Source organism: Pygocentrus nattereri, chromosome 7, assembly GCF_015220715.1.
Source record: "Pygocentrus nattereri isolate fPygNat1 chromosome 7, fPygNat1.pri, whole genome shotgun sequence".
NCBI lineage: Eukaryota > Metazoa > Chordata > Actinopteri > Characiformes > Serrasalmidae > Pygocentrus > Pygocentrus nattereri.
This window is the reverse complement of record NC_051217.1, coordinates 34554576-34573459: the sequence shown is the minus strand read 5'-3', so window position 1 is coordinate 34573459 and position 18884 is coordinate 34554576. Positions and strand designations below refer to the sequence as shown.

General features: G+C 41.2%; 1 protein-coding gene across 4 annotated transcripts in view; it reads right to left on the bottom strand.

Annotated features, from left to right (window-relative positions):
* LOC108429891 (rho GTPase-activating protein 42) overlaps positions 1-18884 on the bottom strand; it is a 182803-nt gene that overhangs the window by 59854 nt on the left and 104065 nt on the right. The window lies entirely within an intron of this gene.

Genomic DNA, 18884 nt, shown 5'->3' with positions numbered 1-18884 from the left:
GAACACCACACTACACAAGTGGGAAATGTTTCTCAAACTGAGCTTAAGGCTCACAGAATGATATGTCTAGAACAGCTGATTTGGCTTTGAGAACCTCAACTTGTTTTCTCCAAAGGCACAACAAAGCACTTCAGCAATGTTCTCATAGAAGTGGGCAATATGATGATATGCTGTCAATTGTATGGCTGTTATTAACAATTCTTAAGTAACCGATCCATTTCTACATTTAGCCTACAAAAAGCTATAAAAATACAAAAACTATCCATTAAAAAAAAGGACCAGTAGCTAAAGAGATATGACGCAGTCATCAGTGGTGGATGAAGTACACAAACCATGTACTGGAGTTAAAGTAGAGATACCCAAGGTAAAATATTACTCCAGTAAAAGTAGAAGTTCCTCCTTTTAGACCTCCACTTGAGGAAAAGTACAAAAGTATTTGCCTTCAAATGTATTTAAGTATCAAAAGTAAAAGTACTAAAAGATTAATTATGACTGATGTCCTGTGATCGTTTTTGTAAAAAGACTCACTTCATTTACTCATTTTAGGTGAAAATCCTCCAGTGTCTCTCTTGGTAAACCAGTCTTTTAACAGAATGTCATTAATTAGTGATGCTGATGTCTATTAAAATTATCATAAGCACAAGCAAACAAGCAAAGTTTCAGTTTAAGATTTATTTTTAATTCACTTACAAGTTTAAGTTTAATTAAAAACGTGCTTTAAAAAAAGATTCACAAATGAGTTTCCTTTACTGTATTGATCTGTAGGTCTGTTCATAAACTAGCAAAAACTAATTTAGTGTACATATTTCTAAATTGTGGTCTATTTACACAAAGTTATTTATATATATATGCTCTTGCTTTGCGCTTCTTTCCTTTTTGAAATGTTACATTTTTATATACACAGAAACCAAAAGGAACGACAGAATTTGCTTAATGTAGTAGAGTAAAAAGTAAGATATTTGACTTCGAAATGTAGTGGAGTGAAAGTAAAAAGTTGGCCAAAAATGGAAAAACTTAAGTAGTTTTATTGTGAATTACATTTACTTTATTACTGTCCACTACTGGTAGCGATCCATGCATAAACAATGGCTTGAATGATTTCATCCATCCATCCATCCATTTTCCAAGCCGCTTCTCCGTCAGGGTCGCGGGGGGATGCCGGAGCCCATCCCAACGGTCCTCGGGCGGAAGGCAGGATACACCCTGGACAGGTCGCCAGTCCATCGCAGGGCAGACAGACAGACACAGACAGTCACCCACACACTCACACCTAGGGGCAATTTAGCATGTCCAATTGGCCTGACTGCATGTCTTTGGACTGTGGGAGGAAAACGGAGAACCCGGAGGAAACCCACGCAGACACGGGGAGAACATGCAAACTCCACACAGAGAGGACCCTGGCCGCCCGGCCGGGGAATCGAACCCAGGCCCTCCTCGCTGTGAGGCAACAGCGCTACCCACCACACCACCGTGCCGCCCCACAATGCAATATTGCTTACTGAAAATAGCAGGCTATAATATCAGTGGCCTGCAGGCTAATTCAACACTGCTTAAGTAATTTTATTATTTTTTTCAGGAAACAATTTATAATCCATAAAAGCATGATTTATTAAACCTACATCAAGAACTACCACACCATAGAAAGACCAAAGTCAGCAAAGTTTTGAGCGAGAAGGCAAGCGTGCTTATTTTCTCCAGGTTAGGCTGTTCTGTGCAAAATCAGAGATCATTTTTTGTTTATTCATTTTCCAGTCAATAGCAATTAAGTACAAGTTATTCATTTTTCCAGTTTCCAACACTTGAGTTTAAGAAAAAGGGACTCCTAATAACCACTGCATCACGAGAAGCTGAAATGGCAACAAACTTCTAGGCCCAAACGTTGGAAAAACATCTCTGATGATTTCTTTCAAAACCTCAAAGCAAAGGCTCAATTTGACTTTTGCACAGCACTGTTTCTGCCATGCTGGGCAAAGTTCCTTATTTCGATGCAGAATGTACACACGAAAGTCAAAACCAACAAAAATAATAGAACTGAATATGTAAATTGTGATTTGTAGTATTAAAGCAGTTAATAACATTGCAATATATCATATCATACTATACAAAAATAAGTTCTGAGCACGCAAGCTGATTGTTTGAGAAGTTCTAACTGTTGTTTCACTATAACATCACGGGTCTTTCACAAACACCATCACTTCACTGAAAGGCCGTTGCTAAGCAACGACTTTCACAGCTGTAATAGACGCTCAAGCCATTTGAATGTTTTTCCTTCTTACTTTGCCACAAACAGAAAATGGACACTTTTTAAATCACATTTGACCAAGAGCCGATTTGGTCAGACTCTGAAGATGAGGCTACACTAAATTCCCAAACTGTAATCAGCGCTGAGCAGCTTTTCAGACAGCAGCTGAGAGAGAGGAACAGCTAAACAACCTGGAATCAGCTAGAAATGAACCCAAAACCATTTGCTGAACAAAATGGGCTGTAAGATGCTTTACAAACTGGCTGGAACACAACAACATAAAAATAGAGAAAACTGAGCTGAACTTGATATTGCAGCAGTTTTATGGCTCAGTCTGATTTGGTCAGACGCTGAAGATCAGACCACACATTTACTTTACTCATTTCAAACTGTTCTATAAAAGCAATAAAACTCTCAATGTCGCGTGTTATCGCCAATAACATCATGATGATCTACGGTGACCAAACCACAGTCGTGATGTTATTTCACGATAACACACCCCCTCTCGTGTTCACTTACACCGCTGGACAGACAGGTAGCATTTCTAAACACTGATGCTTGTGAATGGCTCAGGAGAGGCCGGTCTGTGAGCTCACCTGTCGTACTGTCTTGATTTCTCCCATGGTTGATGAGTCTGAGCGCTTTTTGGAGCCAAAGCTGTGCGGCAGCGAAAAGCAGCACTCACAGAGCCAGACAGCTCAAGCTATTCTCTGACCACTCACAGCCAAACAGGTTCAGGGCCCTTTCAGAGCACTTTTGCCTGGAGGCAAAAACATGGTTCACTCTATTAGTTATTATTGCATTAGTATGTTTCCTGTAGTGCTAACGGTTCGATCTCCAGTCGGATCTGCTGCAGTCCACTTCTACAATGGCCTCTTGACTTGGCCATTACTGAAGAGGTCTACAAGCAAGACCTGGCTTGAGATAGAACAGATAGCACTTCCACAGCAGAAACTCTGTAAGACAGCTATTCCAAACTAGGCCAGAAAGCAAAATAATTCTAACCACATCTACGTCTGGGCCACATCTGGGTCATGTCTTGGAATTATTTTGCTAATGCATGGAAGCCTAGGTCAAATTTGGAAATCATTAGCAACTCCTTTTGACCCAGAAGTCATACCTATCCCCAGCAGTAGCAAATGCATGCTGTAATTTGACAATTGAATCTCAATTTTACCCTATATGGACAAAAATATGTGGACACCTGACCCTCATACCCACAGTTGAGCTTGTAATATAACTCATACCCCTACCCCACCACGTGGGCCTAACAGCCTCCACTCAAGAGGCTGATATTGAACGAGATGACCTGGCTCACAATCTATGTTCTAATTAATTCCAAAGGTGTTCAGTGGGCTTGATGTCAGGGCTCTGTGGAGGCCACTGGAGTTCCTCCACACCAAACTCATCAAAACATGTTTTTGTAGGTCTTGCTTTGTGCACTGGGGCTTAGTCATGCTGGAACAGGAAAGGGACTTCTCCAAACTGTTGCCACCAATTTGAAAGCATATAATTCTGCAATGTCTTGTGCTGTAGCATTAACATTACAATTCACTTTTAGGGGCCTAGCCCAAACCTTGAAAAACAGCCCCAGACCATTATCCCACCTCCACCAAACTGTATTGTTTGGCACTAGTAGGTAGGTAGTGTCTTCCTGGCATTGCACAGAGTGTTCCTAGGCTTGTGGGCAGTTGCTTGGCCATACAAACGTTCTAGTTTCTCGATTTTTACGTTACACATTTCAGCACTCAGTAGCCCCACTCCTTGAGTTTGCAAGACATTTTGTGGCTGAGTTGTCGCTGCACCCAGATGCGTCTATTTTAAATGAATAGCACTTACAGTTTACCGGGGCAGACCTAGCAGGGCAGAAATTTGCAAGCTGACTTGTGGCAAAGGTGGCATCTCATGACAGTGCCATGTTTAAAGTCACTGAGCTCTTCAGTACAACCCTCTACTGCCAATGTTTGTCAACACTGTTCGATTGTGTTCAATTGTATACACCTGTTAGAAATGAGTGTGGTGGAAATTCAATAACTATGAGGGGTGTCCACATACTTCTGGCTCTATTGCATCGCTCACTGATACAAGAACAGAAATTCTGTCAATGTTGTGTGCATAACTTGTTTGTGTTTGTAAGAAGGGGCACTTTATAATTTGAACTTGATGGAAAGTTAAGGTTGCGATTAGTCCTGTTATAAGGAACAACACACTGTTACATTTTAACATGCTTTTGTAATTGTTTAGCATGGACTTAAGTCCTTTTGCTTTGAGTGGCCATATGCCTTCTGCCATAACCATTTTATTAAAGAGAATGACAAACTCACATTTTGTCACAACCAAAATATTCATAACAATCATGAACCTTTACGAATGATTTGGAAGTGACTGTTTTAACAAATTTTGACCAAAACTCAAAAACACTAGCCAGGACATGACTAGCAAACGCAGCTCTGAACAACTGCACACACATAAAATCATAATACTTTTGTTAAAACACAAAAATATTCATTTAAATGCAGAAAACGTGTTACGGTAGTGACGGTTCTTCCACACTGGTTGTGACAAAAGTTCTACACAGATTTTCAGAGTTTGGGACATTTCCTTCAAAAAAGTGGCATCTAACTGCCATCTAAAATGCAAGGGTGTGGCTAAAATAAGGCCCCACCTATGAACTAAGACTCAGTGTTTCAGGGGTGAAAATGTAAAACAGCATTTTTGAATAGTTCACAACTTCAAAAAAGATCTTTAAAAATATTTTAAAATTAAGAAAAAAAAAGATTTTAATTGATTTAATTGATTTTACTATTTTTTTTAGTTTTTGACATAATTTGAAAGGATCTGTTCCTCTTTACATTATTCGTAAATTTTATGATGAATGGCCCAAAAGAAATGACCCAAAATGACATGGCAAAAATTCTGGTCCCATTGACTTACATTGAAAGTAAAGTATGTTTTACTCCTTCTCCTGTAAAGTTACTATTTTGGAGATACAAGGTTTTCTTCCGACAGCAGCGCTATAAATGATGATTTTGTAAATATTTTGCTTATTACTATCTCAATTAATATATTGGGTTTTAATATATTATTACACACTCATTGTAAATATTAAAGGCCTGAATACCTAATTGTTTCTTAATCGTTTGTTTTTTAAACACGGGTCTGTAGCTTGAACTACCTGGACAGAGCGGTCCATATAATGTTGATCCTGCCTTCTGCTACTCAGCAGTCCTCAGTGTGCCGTTTAAAAACTCTTACAGCGGCACCTCCAAGCGAGTCCCCTTCGATTATTGGACTTGTGGGCTCAGTACAAACCGCATGGGCCAGACAGACGGTTCGATTGGCACTCCTAACACCTGCCTAACTGTAAGAGGATCAGTGCTAATGAAGGACCATCAGACGGAGAAAGAATCAAGCAAAACGGCTCCAACTAAGAAAAACAAGGAGGTGCCCAGAGCCGGAAGAATTGGTCAAAGCTTCGCAGCGAGGAAGTTGCTGGAGAAACCAGAGTGCCGTTGTTTATTTTGCTTCCCATGGCCCTCGCATTAACCTCCAGCTTAATCTAAATGGCTACCGATAGAGCTTGGCTAAACATTATGCTCCAGCAATCTTATCCCAGTTCACCCACGCTGACAAAAGACTCAGAGAGGACACGGACGAAAAAGCTACGCCGCAAAATCAATAAATAATTTCACCGCCAGGTTTCTGTATCTCTCATCCTCCACCGCACCCAGGGAAATGATCTTTTCAGAGAAAGAGGAAAAAAAAAACACATGTATTTGGTCTTTCGACGGCTTCTGTGGGACGACAGGTAAAAATAAATAAACAAACCAAACGAATGAAGAAATATACTAGACGGAGCTTTGATAGACAATCCATTTTCCCCGCAGGTTCATCTACTTTTTATTAGTGCGTACAGGAACATGACAGCTTACTGTGCTGCTTGATGACATCTTTCACAAAAAGGGAACGCCGCTTAGGCTCGTGAGAAAACAAACACACACATGAACCCATGCGCTCGTGCACACGTAGGCAGACAGACAGAATGAAATTAAAAGCTTGAGGCCGTCACTGAAGTCCCACCAGAACTGCTCTGATAACTTCATCGCACAGACGTTTAAAGCATACCAGAGCAAATGCACCAACACAGATCTCAGACAGCACTTTCCATGAAATCATAAACAGAATAAACAATGTATATATAGGCATTACTGTGCAAAAGTCAGCGGCCAGCCTTCATTTCATTCCTAGTAAAAACAAATGCCACTCACTTCTTTTTTCTGCATCAGGGGGGAAAAAGCAGGAAATATAATTAACATCAGTCTCAACAACTAAATAAAATTCATACATTTTTTTCATTCAATATTATTTTGCTTGTCGTATTAAAACTCTGCAAACACAGCAGTAATACTGAATAAAACAGCAATAATGTCAGTATTTAGTGTGTCCACTCTTTACCTTCCTTACAGCTTACATTCTTTTTCAGGAGACTTGCTTTCAATTTTTCAGTTTGCAGGGATAATGTTCCACCCCTCTGAAGCTCTTTCTTAGAAGTTGGTCGCATTTTCTCACAAACCAAGTAAACCCAAAAGACCTGGACTCTGGGTTGGGCAGTCCATTGTTCTGAAAACATCTGTGGTAACACTTTATTTGGATAATCTGAAGAGCATTTTCACAATGCAAAGAACCTTTTAATTATGTCAAGTGGTCTTTGAGTGTTCAGGGTTCTATACAGGATCGTTTTCTTTCCTAAAGAATCCCTGAGGAACCATCTTTTTCCAAGTGTGTACAGGGACTTCAGTGCAGACTAATGGAGCTATTCTTAGGTTATAGAAGTGGGTAAAAACTTTGGGCCCACAGCTTGTTAAGTTGTTAAGACACACTTTGCATAATGTAAGGTTTACAGGTATGAGAGAGTGTGTGTGTGTGTGTGTGTGTGTGTGTGTGTGTGTGTGTGTGTGTGTCATGATAGGAATGCATGTTTTATTTTATTTTATTTCATTCACTACATGTAAATGTCTGGTACGGTGCACTGTGAGCTCCTGTAACCAAAACCAAATTCCATATATCTGTAAGCAAACTTGGACAATAAAGCTTCTGATTCTGAAAAAGGAAAATAAATAAATAAATAAAAACAAAAGGTACTGATGAGTTTCAGCAAAGCACGTACACACCCAGCGGTCGCTGCTGAATGACTCATGCAGCACTAAGCTGGTTATCCAGTAAGCCTGAGCATTTGAAATACCTGTGCTTTTCAATTATTTCAGCAGGGCCGGCGATGGCTGGCTTACCATCAGCGGCTCCTTTCACTCTGACTTCTATTCACTGAACTGACCTTTCACAGGGTCACTCAGCGCTAAGATCACTAAAGACCACTGTGGAGCACATACACACTGGGACACGGTATTTAATAGCATAGTACTACAGCATAGCTCTCTCTTTGTCTTTCTCGCTCTCGCTTCCTCTCAAACGGCACAGCAACCAGTGTGGGCACTGATGTACTTCAGGATTCCACAATCAAAACAGTACCATAGTACTTCAGAACACACGTTTAACACAACTTTTTCAGATATTTGGGGATCAGGAACTGGTACTGGAAGGGAAAGAGGGCTATCGGTGCATCTTTAGCTAAGACAATCCTAAAAACCTACGCCAGTAACTCTCCTTCACACAAACCCACTTTTCTCAGCAGCCCGAAAGGCCTTGTTTGGAACTCCAGCCCTTTTAATTTGTTACAAGGTGACATCATCTCATAACACAATCCTTAGTGCCCACCCACTGACAAGCTTGCCACCCCCTCACACATTACAGGGCAACTACTGGAGGCTGGGAAGGGTTTTTTCAGGGGTGGAATGTGTAAGGGCGGAACTGCTCTGGTGGTTGACCAATAAGAGCACACTGGGTTCATCAGGAGGTGGGGCTTAAAGTCATAGGATCTCTAACAGAGCATCTCAGACAGTGAATAGAGATGTACAGTATGAGAAAAATGGGTTTTTGGAACATGTGTTGAAGCATGTAAATCTAAAATTAAAATGATAAACATCGAAAGCATAAAAGGACCCCTTTTAAGTTTCTGGACAGCAGCAGAAATAAAAGCTCAGAGTAACAAATGAAGTAAATTGAAAAAAACTGAGTCAGCGAAACCTCACATTCTATATAACATCCAAACTGAGTCAGCTAATACTCACACACAACTACAGTGAGACAGTATATACCACAACACAGTGCCTACAAAGCCCTCTCCTCCTCTCTCTCTCCCCCACATACACAACTACAGTGAGACAGTATATACCACAACACAGTGCCTACAAAGCCCTCTCCTCCTCTCTCTCTCCCCCACATACACAACTACAGTGAGACAGTATATACCACAACACAGTGCCTACAAAGCCCTCTCCTCCCCTCTGTCTACCCCACATACACACAACTACAGTGAGACAGTATATACCACAACACAGTGCCTACAAAGCCCTCTCCTCCTCTCTCTCTCCCCCACATACACACAACTACAGTGAGACAGTATATACCACAACACAGTGCCTACAAAGCCCTCTCCTCCTCTCTCTCTCCCCCACATACACACAACTACAGTGAGACAGTATATACCACAACACAGTGCCTACAAAGCCCTCTCCTCCTCTCTCTCTCCCCCACATACACAACTACAGTGAGACAGTATATACCACAACACTGTGCCTACAAAGCCCTCTCCTCCTCTCTCTCTCTCTCTCTCTCACACACACACACACACACACACACACACATAAATACAGTCCGAGCACAAGAATAAACAGCCAGAGGACACATGGATGTGTAAATGATATGCAAGCTGTAACCCCTCTTAGCTCCATTTCCTGTTTCCTGCTAATCTTGTCCCATCGAGATCTCCATCTCCAGTCCTTTGTCCATATCTTACACAAGCCATCTTTCCGCTCTCTCCACTCTTTTTCTCTTCCTTCTTTTCATCATTAAATTGCAAACATAGCGTGGTCGATTTAGAAGCAAGTCTATTGCATCAGTACTATAGAGAAAATGAGAGCTCCAGCAAAAAAGAAATTTCAGTAACATCTCAGGTGTTTCGCTCTGCCCACCAGAGGCATTCACACGATCTGACAAATGTCCAGTTCTTTTTTATTTCTTTTAATCCCATTGCCATCTCGCAATATGCAGCAATATAACTGCAATGTGATACTGTTTCTACTTTGAGCAACCCTGACACTTAAAAACACAGAGTGGAAAAAAGTTTGATCTTTAAAATGGTCTAGATTTCTCTGCTAACGGCTCTCAAATTCAGTCCAACCTTCATTAAAATCAAATAACAAGCCTTCCAACACTGTAAGGAATGTATGTCATTACTACCCGTACATGTACCAGTGTTGAAGCCAGTATGATACTTTAAATGCATTGTACAGTTTTAAGCCCTATTTGAGCTGGATTAATTTTACCAGAATTGGTCCAGTAATGTAATTTGTGTGTGATCTGATTAACTGATTCTTATGGGATAAAGGATCTGGGTAATTTCCTCAAAATACCCACACTGTCAGTCATTCTTTAGAGAGGTGTAAAGTAATTTGGGTTTGTCAGATGCCAAGAAAACCATCTGCCCCAGGGGTCGGCGCTGTTTAACGGCTCTGTTGGGCTCCATAGCGGTTTCAGATTTTTAGGTAAAAATGAAATAATCCTTTAGAATTAAATAAAGCACTGCTGATCATTCAACATAGTTTTAACAAAAAATGGCCTTAAACACTGGAGTTAATGTAGCCTATATCTGCTAATTCACCAACTTTTGACCCTGAAGGTTGGCGAGCAGACTGCTGGTTTCTATAGCAACACAGACAACAATTTCGCCTAGCTAACAGCCAATGAAAAGGCAAAGAGAAAGACTTAATACATTGATAATTTTGTGACGAATGGACTTCCTGATATGTTTAATGTCAGGACCTTGTTCACCAGCTTCTCGTTCAAACTGTCCTGGTCAGCGCTAAATGGCGCAGCAGTTAAATTCTGGCACCTCAGGCACCATTTAAGGTACATCGGGACTTCAGCCTCAGAAAAAAATCTACTGTTGAGAGACATTAAGAAACTTTTTAAATGTTCTACTTTTGAGGAAAAGTTTCCTGCTGGAGATGCGAGAAGAGCAGCTAAGCAGTGCATTTTCGTTTGTGTTATATTTTTAGCCTATACTAGTACATTAGCACATACTGAGACACCTTTAATGCCAAGAGGGTAAAACAGACACACAATGTTGTGGCTCCCAAAATGGTTTGATTTTTATTGAAAGCACAAAACGGCTCTTCTTAACATTTGGGTTGCAACCCCTGACCTGCCTAAATGCATGGTGACAACTGTAAACTTTGGATGAGGAGAAATAATGGACCAGGGTTGCTTTTCATGGTTTAGGCCCTTTAGTTCTAGTGAAGGGAAATCCTACCACATACAATGAGTATGTGAGGTTCCAAGACCCTGCCTTGCAGAAGGCAACTTCCTTCTTCAAAATGGCAATAACTTGTGAAGTTAATAAAGAAATGGTTTGCTGAGTTTGGTGGGGAGGAACCTGACTGACCTTGACAGAGCCCTCACCTTACCTGTGTCCAACACCTTTGGGATGGACTGGAACGCCATCTGTGAGCCAGGCCTGATCACTCAATATTAGTGCCCGACCTCACTAATACTCTTGCTGAATGGCAGCGAATCCCTACAGAAGTGTTCTGAGGTCTAGCAGAAAGAATTTCCAGAAGAATGGAGGCTGTTATTGCAGTTAAGAGGGACTAACTGCGTATAAATGTATATCATTTTGGAATGGGATGTTCTAGAAGCAAATGAGGGTACAATGGGTTTCTACACACTTTTTGTAGTATCTGTGTAATTTCCCCAAATTATCCAGGACTGAAAGGCCATTTCCATAATGATCATGGTTTCTATTAGCAGGTTATGTTATTACAGTGTCATGAGGTCAGTTTAAACAGGATTACTACCATAGAGTAATGCCATTTACAGTTTTTTGCATTTACAGACATTTACATTACTTCTCAAACTTGTCAAAATACTGGACCCCCTTGATAATCACTGAAATTATAGTGGCTTTGGTAAGACTGTAGATGAAGATCAATATACATTTTAGGAGTTAACCATGCAGAACTGCAGATAATTCACAAGCCTATTACACAACTGTACATACACACACACCCAACTCTGTGGAGGCCTCATGCTCTGGGACCTGCAGGGACAGGCCTACTTCCTCCTGTCAGCCGTGGCTCCTCCCCTGGCTTATCTGTTGGTTTTTGACTGCTCTTTGGCTTTAATGAGACGGAGACAAATACTGACTGCTCAGTGCCCAGAGCGCCAACGACGAACGGCTGCGATGGAACTTTTTCTGGGCCTCCCTCATGGCTCCCATAACCGCGCTCTGATGTCTCTTGACGGCTGGATGAACTCGCTAATTACTGCCGCAGAGAGGAGGAGAGTTGCAGAAGAGGAAAGGAGTGAAAGAAGTGACACACTCACGTCTTCCTTTGCTACTGAGGTGCTCTCGCCGTCAAAGAGATGCCGAGAGGAGAGACATGGAGTGACAAACATGGCATATAATGAGAATATTAACCTTGCATACATTAACATTGGTTAGTACCTGATATCTTTATGCGAGGCTATAGGAATATAAGCTGAGGCTTTTTGGTTGGGCAAATTGCATTCACAGGAGACCTGATGGTCCTGCAGGATTTGGGAAACTATCTTTGTGCATAGTAGTTCAACGTAGAAAGGACAAATTCAAATAGAATTCACGACTTCTGACCATGCCTTCAACATAAATATGGCTGTAGGATGAGGAAAGATTGTATGAATGTAGGTAGGAGGGGAGAACTCTGAGAACTTGGGCAGGAGTTGTGGACTTTCACTTTAAGCGAGAAAGCTGGAACCCTATCATAAGCAGAGCAAGAACTGAGAGATATGACTGAGGATCAGAGAGGAGATGGGGTGATGGTGAGGTGCAAAATTGAAGGTAGAGATGGAAATTTAGGAGCTTCAGGCGCGTCCACCTTCCAAACTCGTTATTTCATAACTCCATTTAATTAATATTCAAGATATTGCAGCACTACAGATTCATTTCTGTGTGGATAGCTAACCAAATGGCAAATATCTAAAAGGATGTTTGCTTTATCACAACACTATATCAGTGCTTCAACTAATATATGTTTCATTTAACATCACAATACCCACTGTAGACAACAACAGGAAAGGACAGCGGCAAAACTGGAGAACATTTTGCGTTACTTTGGTTCTTTTCAAGCGTAATCGTTTATAAGCGGGTACCTGGGTATCTGTGGGGCATGACATAGCACCAGCAAACAAGAAAAAATGGACTTCAGTCAAAATTAGAATAGTGCTGTAAGCTTACTTTCAGATAATGGTACTCTACAACTCTACCTTTCCAAACAGCTAGCAAGGGGGATTAAAATCAGCACAGAATAGAGTCATTTAGCTAGCTTGAAAAGAGTCCTTAGCTCTGGGGGAAAGTTTCACTCCACAGCTATGGTGCATCACACAGGCAGCCAGCCTAGGAAGCCTTGAAGGCTGAAAATGTCCTTAGCTGAAGGGGGAGCATTTTTCTGCAGCTGAACACCCCCAAGTCAGGCAGTCTCATAGCTGCAGTGCAGCATCACTCAACTGGCCTGCCCAGGCATCCATGTAGCAGCAATGTAGCATCGATGTAGCCTCCTGCGGTGCAGCACTGCTCATGCAGCCCAACACTACCAGTCCAGGAAGCCCCACAGCTGCAGTACAGGATCATCCAAGCAGCCAATCCAGTAGGATGCTTATCTGCGATGTAGTGTTGATCAGGCTGCCGGTCCAGGCAGCATAGTAGCTGCAATACAGCATCATTCAAGCGTATGGCCCAGGCTGCATCATAGCGGTGATGTAGTGTTACCCAAATGGTCAGGCTAAGTAGCCTCTGAGCTGCAGGTGGAAAATCACTCTCGGCCACTATCTTGGTGGAATGATATCAAACTCCTCCGCCAGCAAGGAAACATCAAAACATACACACAAACAATATAAAACTAATGAAAAACCAATGTAAAGCGACAGCCATATTGCAGCAGCACACTTACAACAGAACAAATGTGTACAGACATGCTGTTTGCATCACATAAATGACACGTCAAGTCCACCTAGATAAAATCATAATCCATATTCACAATCCCCATGTTTAAGTGCAATTAAAACACCACTGTAATTATGACACTGCCCATTATCCTTAACTCTGTTTACTGTCTAATATCCAGTTTACAGTTATTGCATTTGGCAGACGCTTACAATTTGATCATTTTACACAGGTAGGCAACGGTAGTGTTGCCCAAGGACTCTTATTGGTATAATGTAGAGTGATTACCCAGACGGGGCACTGAATGCCAGTCTACAGCATAGAAGGCTGAGGTGTTACCCACTATTATACCAACCAAGCTAACAACCCTTAAATAACAAAATGTATATTTCTAACACTTGCTTTCACAACTCAATTCAATTTAGGATTTCGATTCAAAATTTAGTTTGTCTCAAAGCAGCTTTACAGAAGATCCTGGTCAAAGCCCCAAATGCACAAGCCAAGGCTGACCATGGCAAAAAAAATCCATCCTCCTTCAGTTGACACGGGACAGTAAAACAATAACACAATAGCAATATAAATGCAGAATAAAGATTTGACCATGAATAGGTAGTGAATATGGGATAAAGCAAAGAAATGAGCACATCAGTGAGCAGAAGTATTTAGATGAGTCAACTATAACCAATGATGGAAGTATTTAAATTGACCAATGGTAACTTATGTTAAAAGCCCATGATGAAGACCCATCCAAACTCACTATAGCGTGATTCAGGTGAACAATGTCTAAGATTGATTGAGTCAAAGTCTGGGCAGGCATCAATACCATCAGAAGGGTGAGGGGGGCATGCAGGCAAGGCTTTTTGACTCTACCAGCTGGCCATGGAAAGTGTTCAGTGATTGGAGTGAGGAAGGCCATTCTGGACTTTCAGATTGGCAATGACTCCCACTCAGGCACAGCGAGAGTGCTTTCTGAGTCACATCTGATTTGAGAGACTGTTTTCTCTGCGGACCCACTGTGTACCTTTCAAGTATCACGGCTAGTCTGTACCAAAGTTCCAGCACAGCCGATAATCACATAATCACACCTCAACGTCATCAGCCTGTTCTGATACATCACTGTGTACCTCTTCAACTACTATCATGTTTTTCTGCGTGAAGAAGAGGACGACTAAGAGAAAGTGATGGAGCGAGAGAGAGAGAGCTTTTAGATGCTCAAGTCTTTCATCAAAGAGAAAGCTTGAAAGACTTCTTGAACACCTCCCAGCCACAAACACATACACAAACACAAAACCGCCTCTTTATAAGGCTTTGATACAGTAGAGACACATTAATTAACCTGAAATAATTACAAACATCTGCTTTAATAAACGGACCTTGAGTTTCTTAAGTATACAGACGACTGTCTGAATGGGGAATCAGGTTTGTTTTTGTTTGGAAGCATTTTGAGATCTCTGAAAACCTTCAAGGTCTGGTTTTCTTATTTGATGGTTGGAACACACAGTGCCAAACATAAGAGGACTGAATGATTCTATTTAAGATCATAAATACAGGCTGATACTGCCGCGCCAAAACATCCTATTCATTTCAGACACTTGAGAATTTTTCACATCCTTTCTTTCGATTTGGGTTCTTTTAGTACACAACAGTTCAGTACACAACCATGAGCAGTTTTACAATCATCGTAGCCCTCCTGGAGGTCTGCACCTGCTCCTCCACCTTCTGCCATGAAGAGCTCCCAGAAAAACTCACTGATTCAATGTTCCACCATATGGGAAGTCAGGAAATTCATACGATTCATTTAGAATGACATCAGTTTCCCTTCAGCTCTGAATGAAGAACATCCATCTAGGAAACAAGTTTGTGCTTTAAGGACATCCCTGAATGTTAGTTAAATGTTAACTAGCATTTCTCTTGGGTGGTGCCTTTTTTCTGGAATCAGACTGCAGAGCAGAGGTATGCACAAGCACTTCAGTCAGCATATAAGAGTTTGAGGAGATAATATTCAAACCCTGAGGTCATTTATTTACGTGTTCCATTTCATCATGGGAAGATGGAAAAAATTAGACCTATAAGCCAAGGAATTTCTGATTTTATAATTTTACGGGACTGAAAGATGGTTTGAGAGTGAGTATATTATACTTTGCTGCTACACAACATGATTGCCTGAACATGAGCATGATACCAAGGATGCGTTGTTAAGGACATGCCTGAGAAGGTGCGGCTGGTGCTCTGTTGTGGCTTTTTTTGCTAACTACTATAGTTAATGTTGGCTATTCAAATTTATTTCTTTGAGTAAGTAACATGTTGGCACGTCGTCCACTGGGGAGAAAAGATCTCACATAGAAGACAGCAAGCCTCCATCAGCTTCTAATATTGTACCAGTTCCTGTCAGCTCTTTAGTTCACCTAAAGGAGCAGCTTCTGTTACCCATCCAATGTAAAAACCTATGGCTAGTTTGGAAAAAAAAAAATGTAACCAATCTATAAGAAGGCTTACAGTCCAATGCTAATTTGGGCCACAGTCTGTTTCCTTCATTTAGTTGTTTTTTCTTTCCGGTGGTTTACTGGATATTACACTGCAAAAATACCGGCTTAACAAGTGTAAACGTTTTAAATGTAGTCAATAAATCTAATATTTCTCATTATGAGTCTGAATGTATTGTGAGACTAGATAAGATTATTGCACTTGTTTCTCTTCGGACCAGACAGGACCAGGACCGGAAATGGACACCCTTGATCTAAAGTGCTCCCCTTCATATAACCAGTTGCCATAAAAGGCATGCAGACAAGACCAGCAAGATTCAGTTTTTCACTTTCTCTTTCCGGAAGACCATGGATGACAAGACAGCAGCCTAAGAAAACAGAGCCTTTGCAGCCTTTTCTCTTGAAGTCTTTGTTCGTGAAGGTGTGCTGCTCTTCTGACAGTGCTCGTTATGATCAAGGCCTTTGTGAAGCCTTGATCCTGAGTGCCTCCTACCGAGCCCAACAACTCACAAACACACTACAAACTACACGCTACAGCAGGGCCTGCCCTGGGAAACACAATGCGTGGCAGCAGGAGGGCCGATTCACATGACATTAAATTCTAAATTCCCAAAAGTGCTATGCAACCATTATATATAGAGCTTATAGAAACATCGGTAAAAAAGTGACTTGATCCCTTTTACAAACACCAATCAGGCATAACATTAACCTTGTTTCTACACTCATTGTCCATTTTATCAGCTCCCCTTACTATAATGTGCACTTTATAGTTCTACAGTTACAGACTGTCATCCATCTGTTTCACTGCATACTTTGTTAGCCCCCTTTTACCCTGTTCTTCAGAGGTCAGGACCCCCAGGGATCCTCACAGAGCAGGTACTATTTGGGTGGCAGGTCATTCTCAGCACTTCAGTAACACTGACAGGGTGGTGGTGTGTGTGTGTGTGTTGTGCTGGTACAAGCAGCTCAGACACAGCAGTGCTGCTGGAGTTTTTAAACAATGTGTCCACTCACTGTCCACTCTTTTAGAAACACATACTTTGTCAGTCCACTTTGTAGATGTAAAGTCAGAGATGACAGCTCATCTGTTGCTGCACAGTTTGTGTTGGTCATCCTCTAGTCCCTCATCAGTGGTCACAAGACGCTGCTCACAGGGAGCTGGATATTTTTTGGTTGGTGGACTATTCTCAGTCCAGCAGGGACACTGAGGTGTTTAGAAACTCCAGCAGCACTTCTGTGTCCGATCCACTCAGACCAGCGCAACACACACTAACACAACACCACCACATCAGTGTTACTGCAGTGCTGAGAATGATCCACCACCCAAATAGTACCTGCTCTGTGAGGGTCCATGGGGGTCCTGACCACTGAAGAACAGGGTAAAAGGGGGCTAACAAAGTATCAGAGAAACAGATGGACTACAGTCTGTAACTGTAGAACTACAAAGTGCACCTATAGAGTAAGTGGAGCTGATTAAATGGACAATGAGCATTGAAACAAGGTCATAATGTTATGCCTGATCGGTGTAAGACTGACATCACCATGCCATAAACTTCCCAGATCCCATTGTTAAACGATCACTCAACCCCCCCGCCTTTTGGATCTCTTTTGGATTAATGTGATAACACATAAGATTTATCAACATTTACATTTCATTTACATACTGAGGGCGTTTAAGTCCAGTTATAATCAGGGTCATGTTCACGCACAGAAGAGGTGGTTATGTAGAGTTGCATGAATTTTGTCCCCATGCCAGTGATTGGCACAGCACTTAGGTTGCCAGGTCCACAGTTTTCCTACCAAAGTGGGTTAGTTTGAAGATGCTCTCTCAGGGAAAAAAAAAAAGTTTCATCTTCAGGTGGGCGCCTTCTAAACAAACTTTGGGCTGGAGTTTTTTCCTCTGCCTGGCAACCGTACCTGCCTTAGGAAACCGAAACCGAAAAAACACAGCAGGATCTGTAGACTATCTTGGAAAAAGAATAACAGGTATGTTAACCAGTGAGAGATGTTTTAAGTTAACTAAACAGAAAATTGGCTCTTATAATCTTTGGGAATGATCTTAATATTTACCTAAAATAAAAGATAAATATTACATCTTCCAGGATAAGAACTGCAAAGCTAAGTTAGTGTAACAGTAGTGCCAGAAGTTCTGCTAACTTTGACCCAATCACATTTCACCCCTCACCCCTACTACTGAGCACTTTGCCCTCTGTTTTGCACGTTCAGATCTAGGTGTAGGGTGTCCCAATTCTTGTTGAGATAGACGGGTAGGGCAAAGTTTTGGGGCCATATGGCTCAAAAAACAGAGGTTTTTCAGAGACTCCAAACAGAGTTATGAGAGAAAAAAAAGAAAAACTGGCAAGATGAAGCACAAGAGACCAAATAAACCCACAACTGTAAAGACATGAAGCCAACCACTGCATTATCTTAGTTTAATGTTGTTTCAATGTATGATGGTCGTTTTCTTCATAACAAACATAAAAAAAAAAATCGCTAACAGCACACTAATGTCTCAGGAGCTAACTAATTCATTTTCCCGTTCCACCTTAAATAGTCCAGCAGTTCTGATCCCTAAAGTTCCAGAATGTAACTGCTCCACCATTTGAGGTGGAACGTGAATATCTGACAGAGCAGCGCTATTAGATGTTAATGAAGTCATTTTGTTTTTCTTTTGTACATTTGAAGGTCCCATTTCATAGGGCAAGATTTCAACCACTAAGGTGACACTTGAAAACAAGTGGTAGGGGTAAAAAGAAGAAATGGGATTTCTTGGTAAGAAATGAGTTTCTTGGTAAGAGAACAAGTGAATATTGACCTCAATCAAGTAGTTCAGGATTTCCTAACTTAAGATAAGATGCTGTAAAATAAGATGTAATTCCTAACCTGAGAAACTATTTGTTTCTTTTATTTTGTGCAATATCTTATCTTGACCCATCAGATCTTGACGTAGGACAAAAATGAGGAAGTTTCACGTCTCCAGGGGTGGAAATGTCAAGGTGTTGCTGAGGGGCCCTATTTTTTGTTTTGTTTTGTTTTTTTTAATAGTGGGACATTTCACAAACAA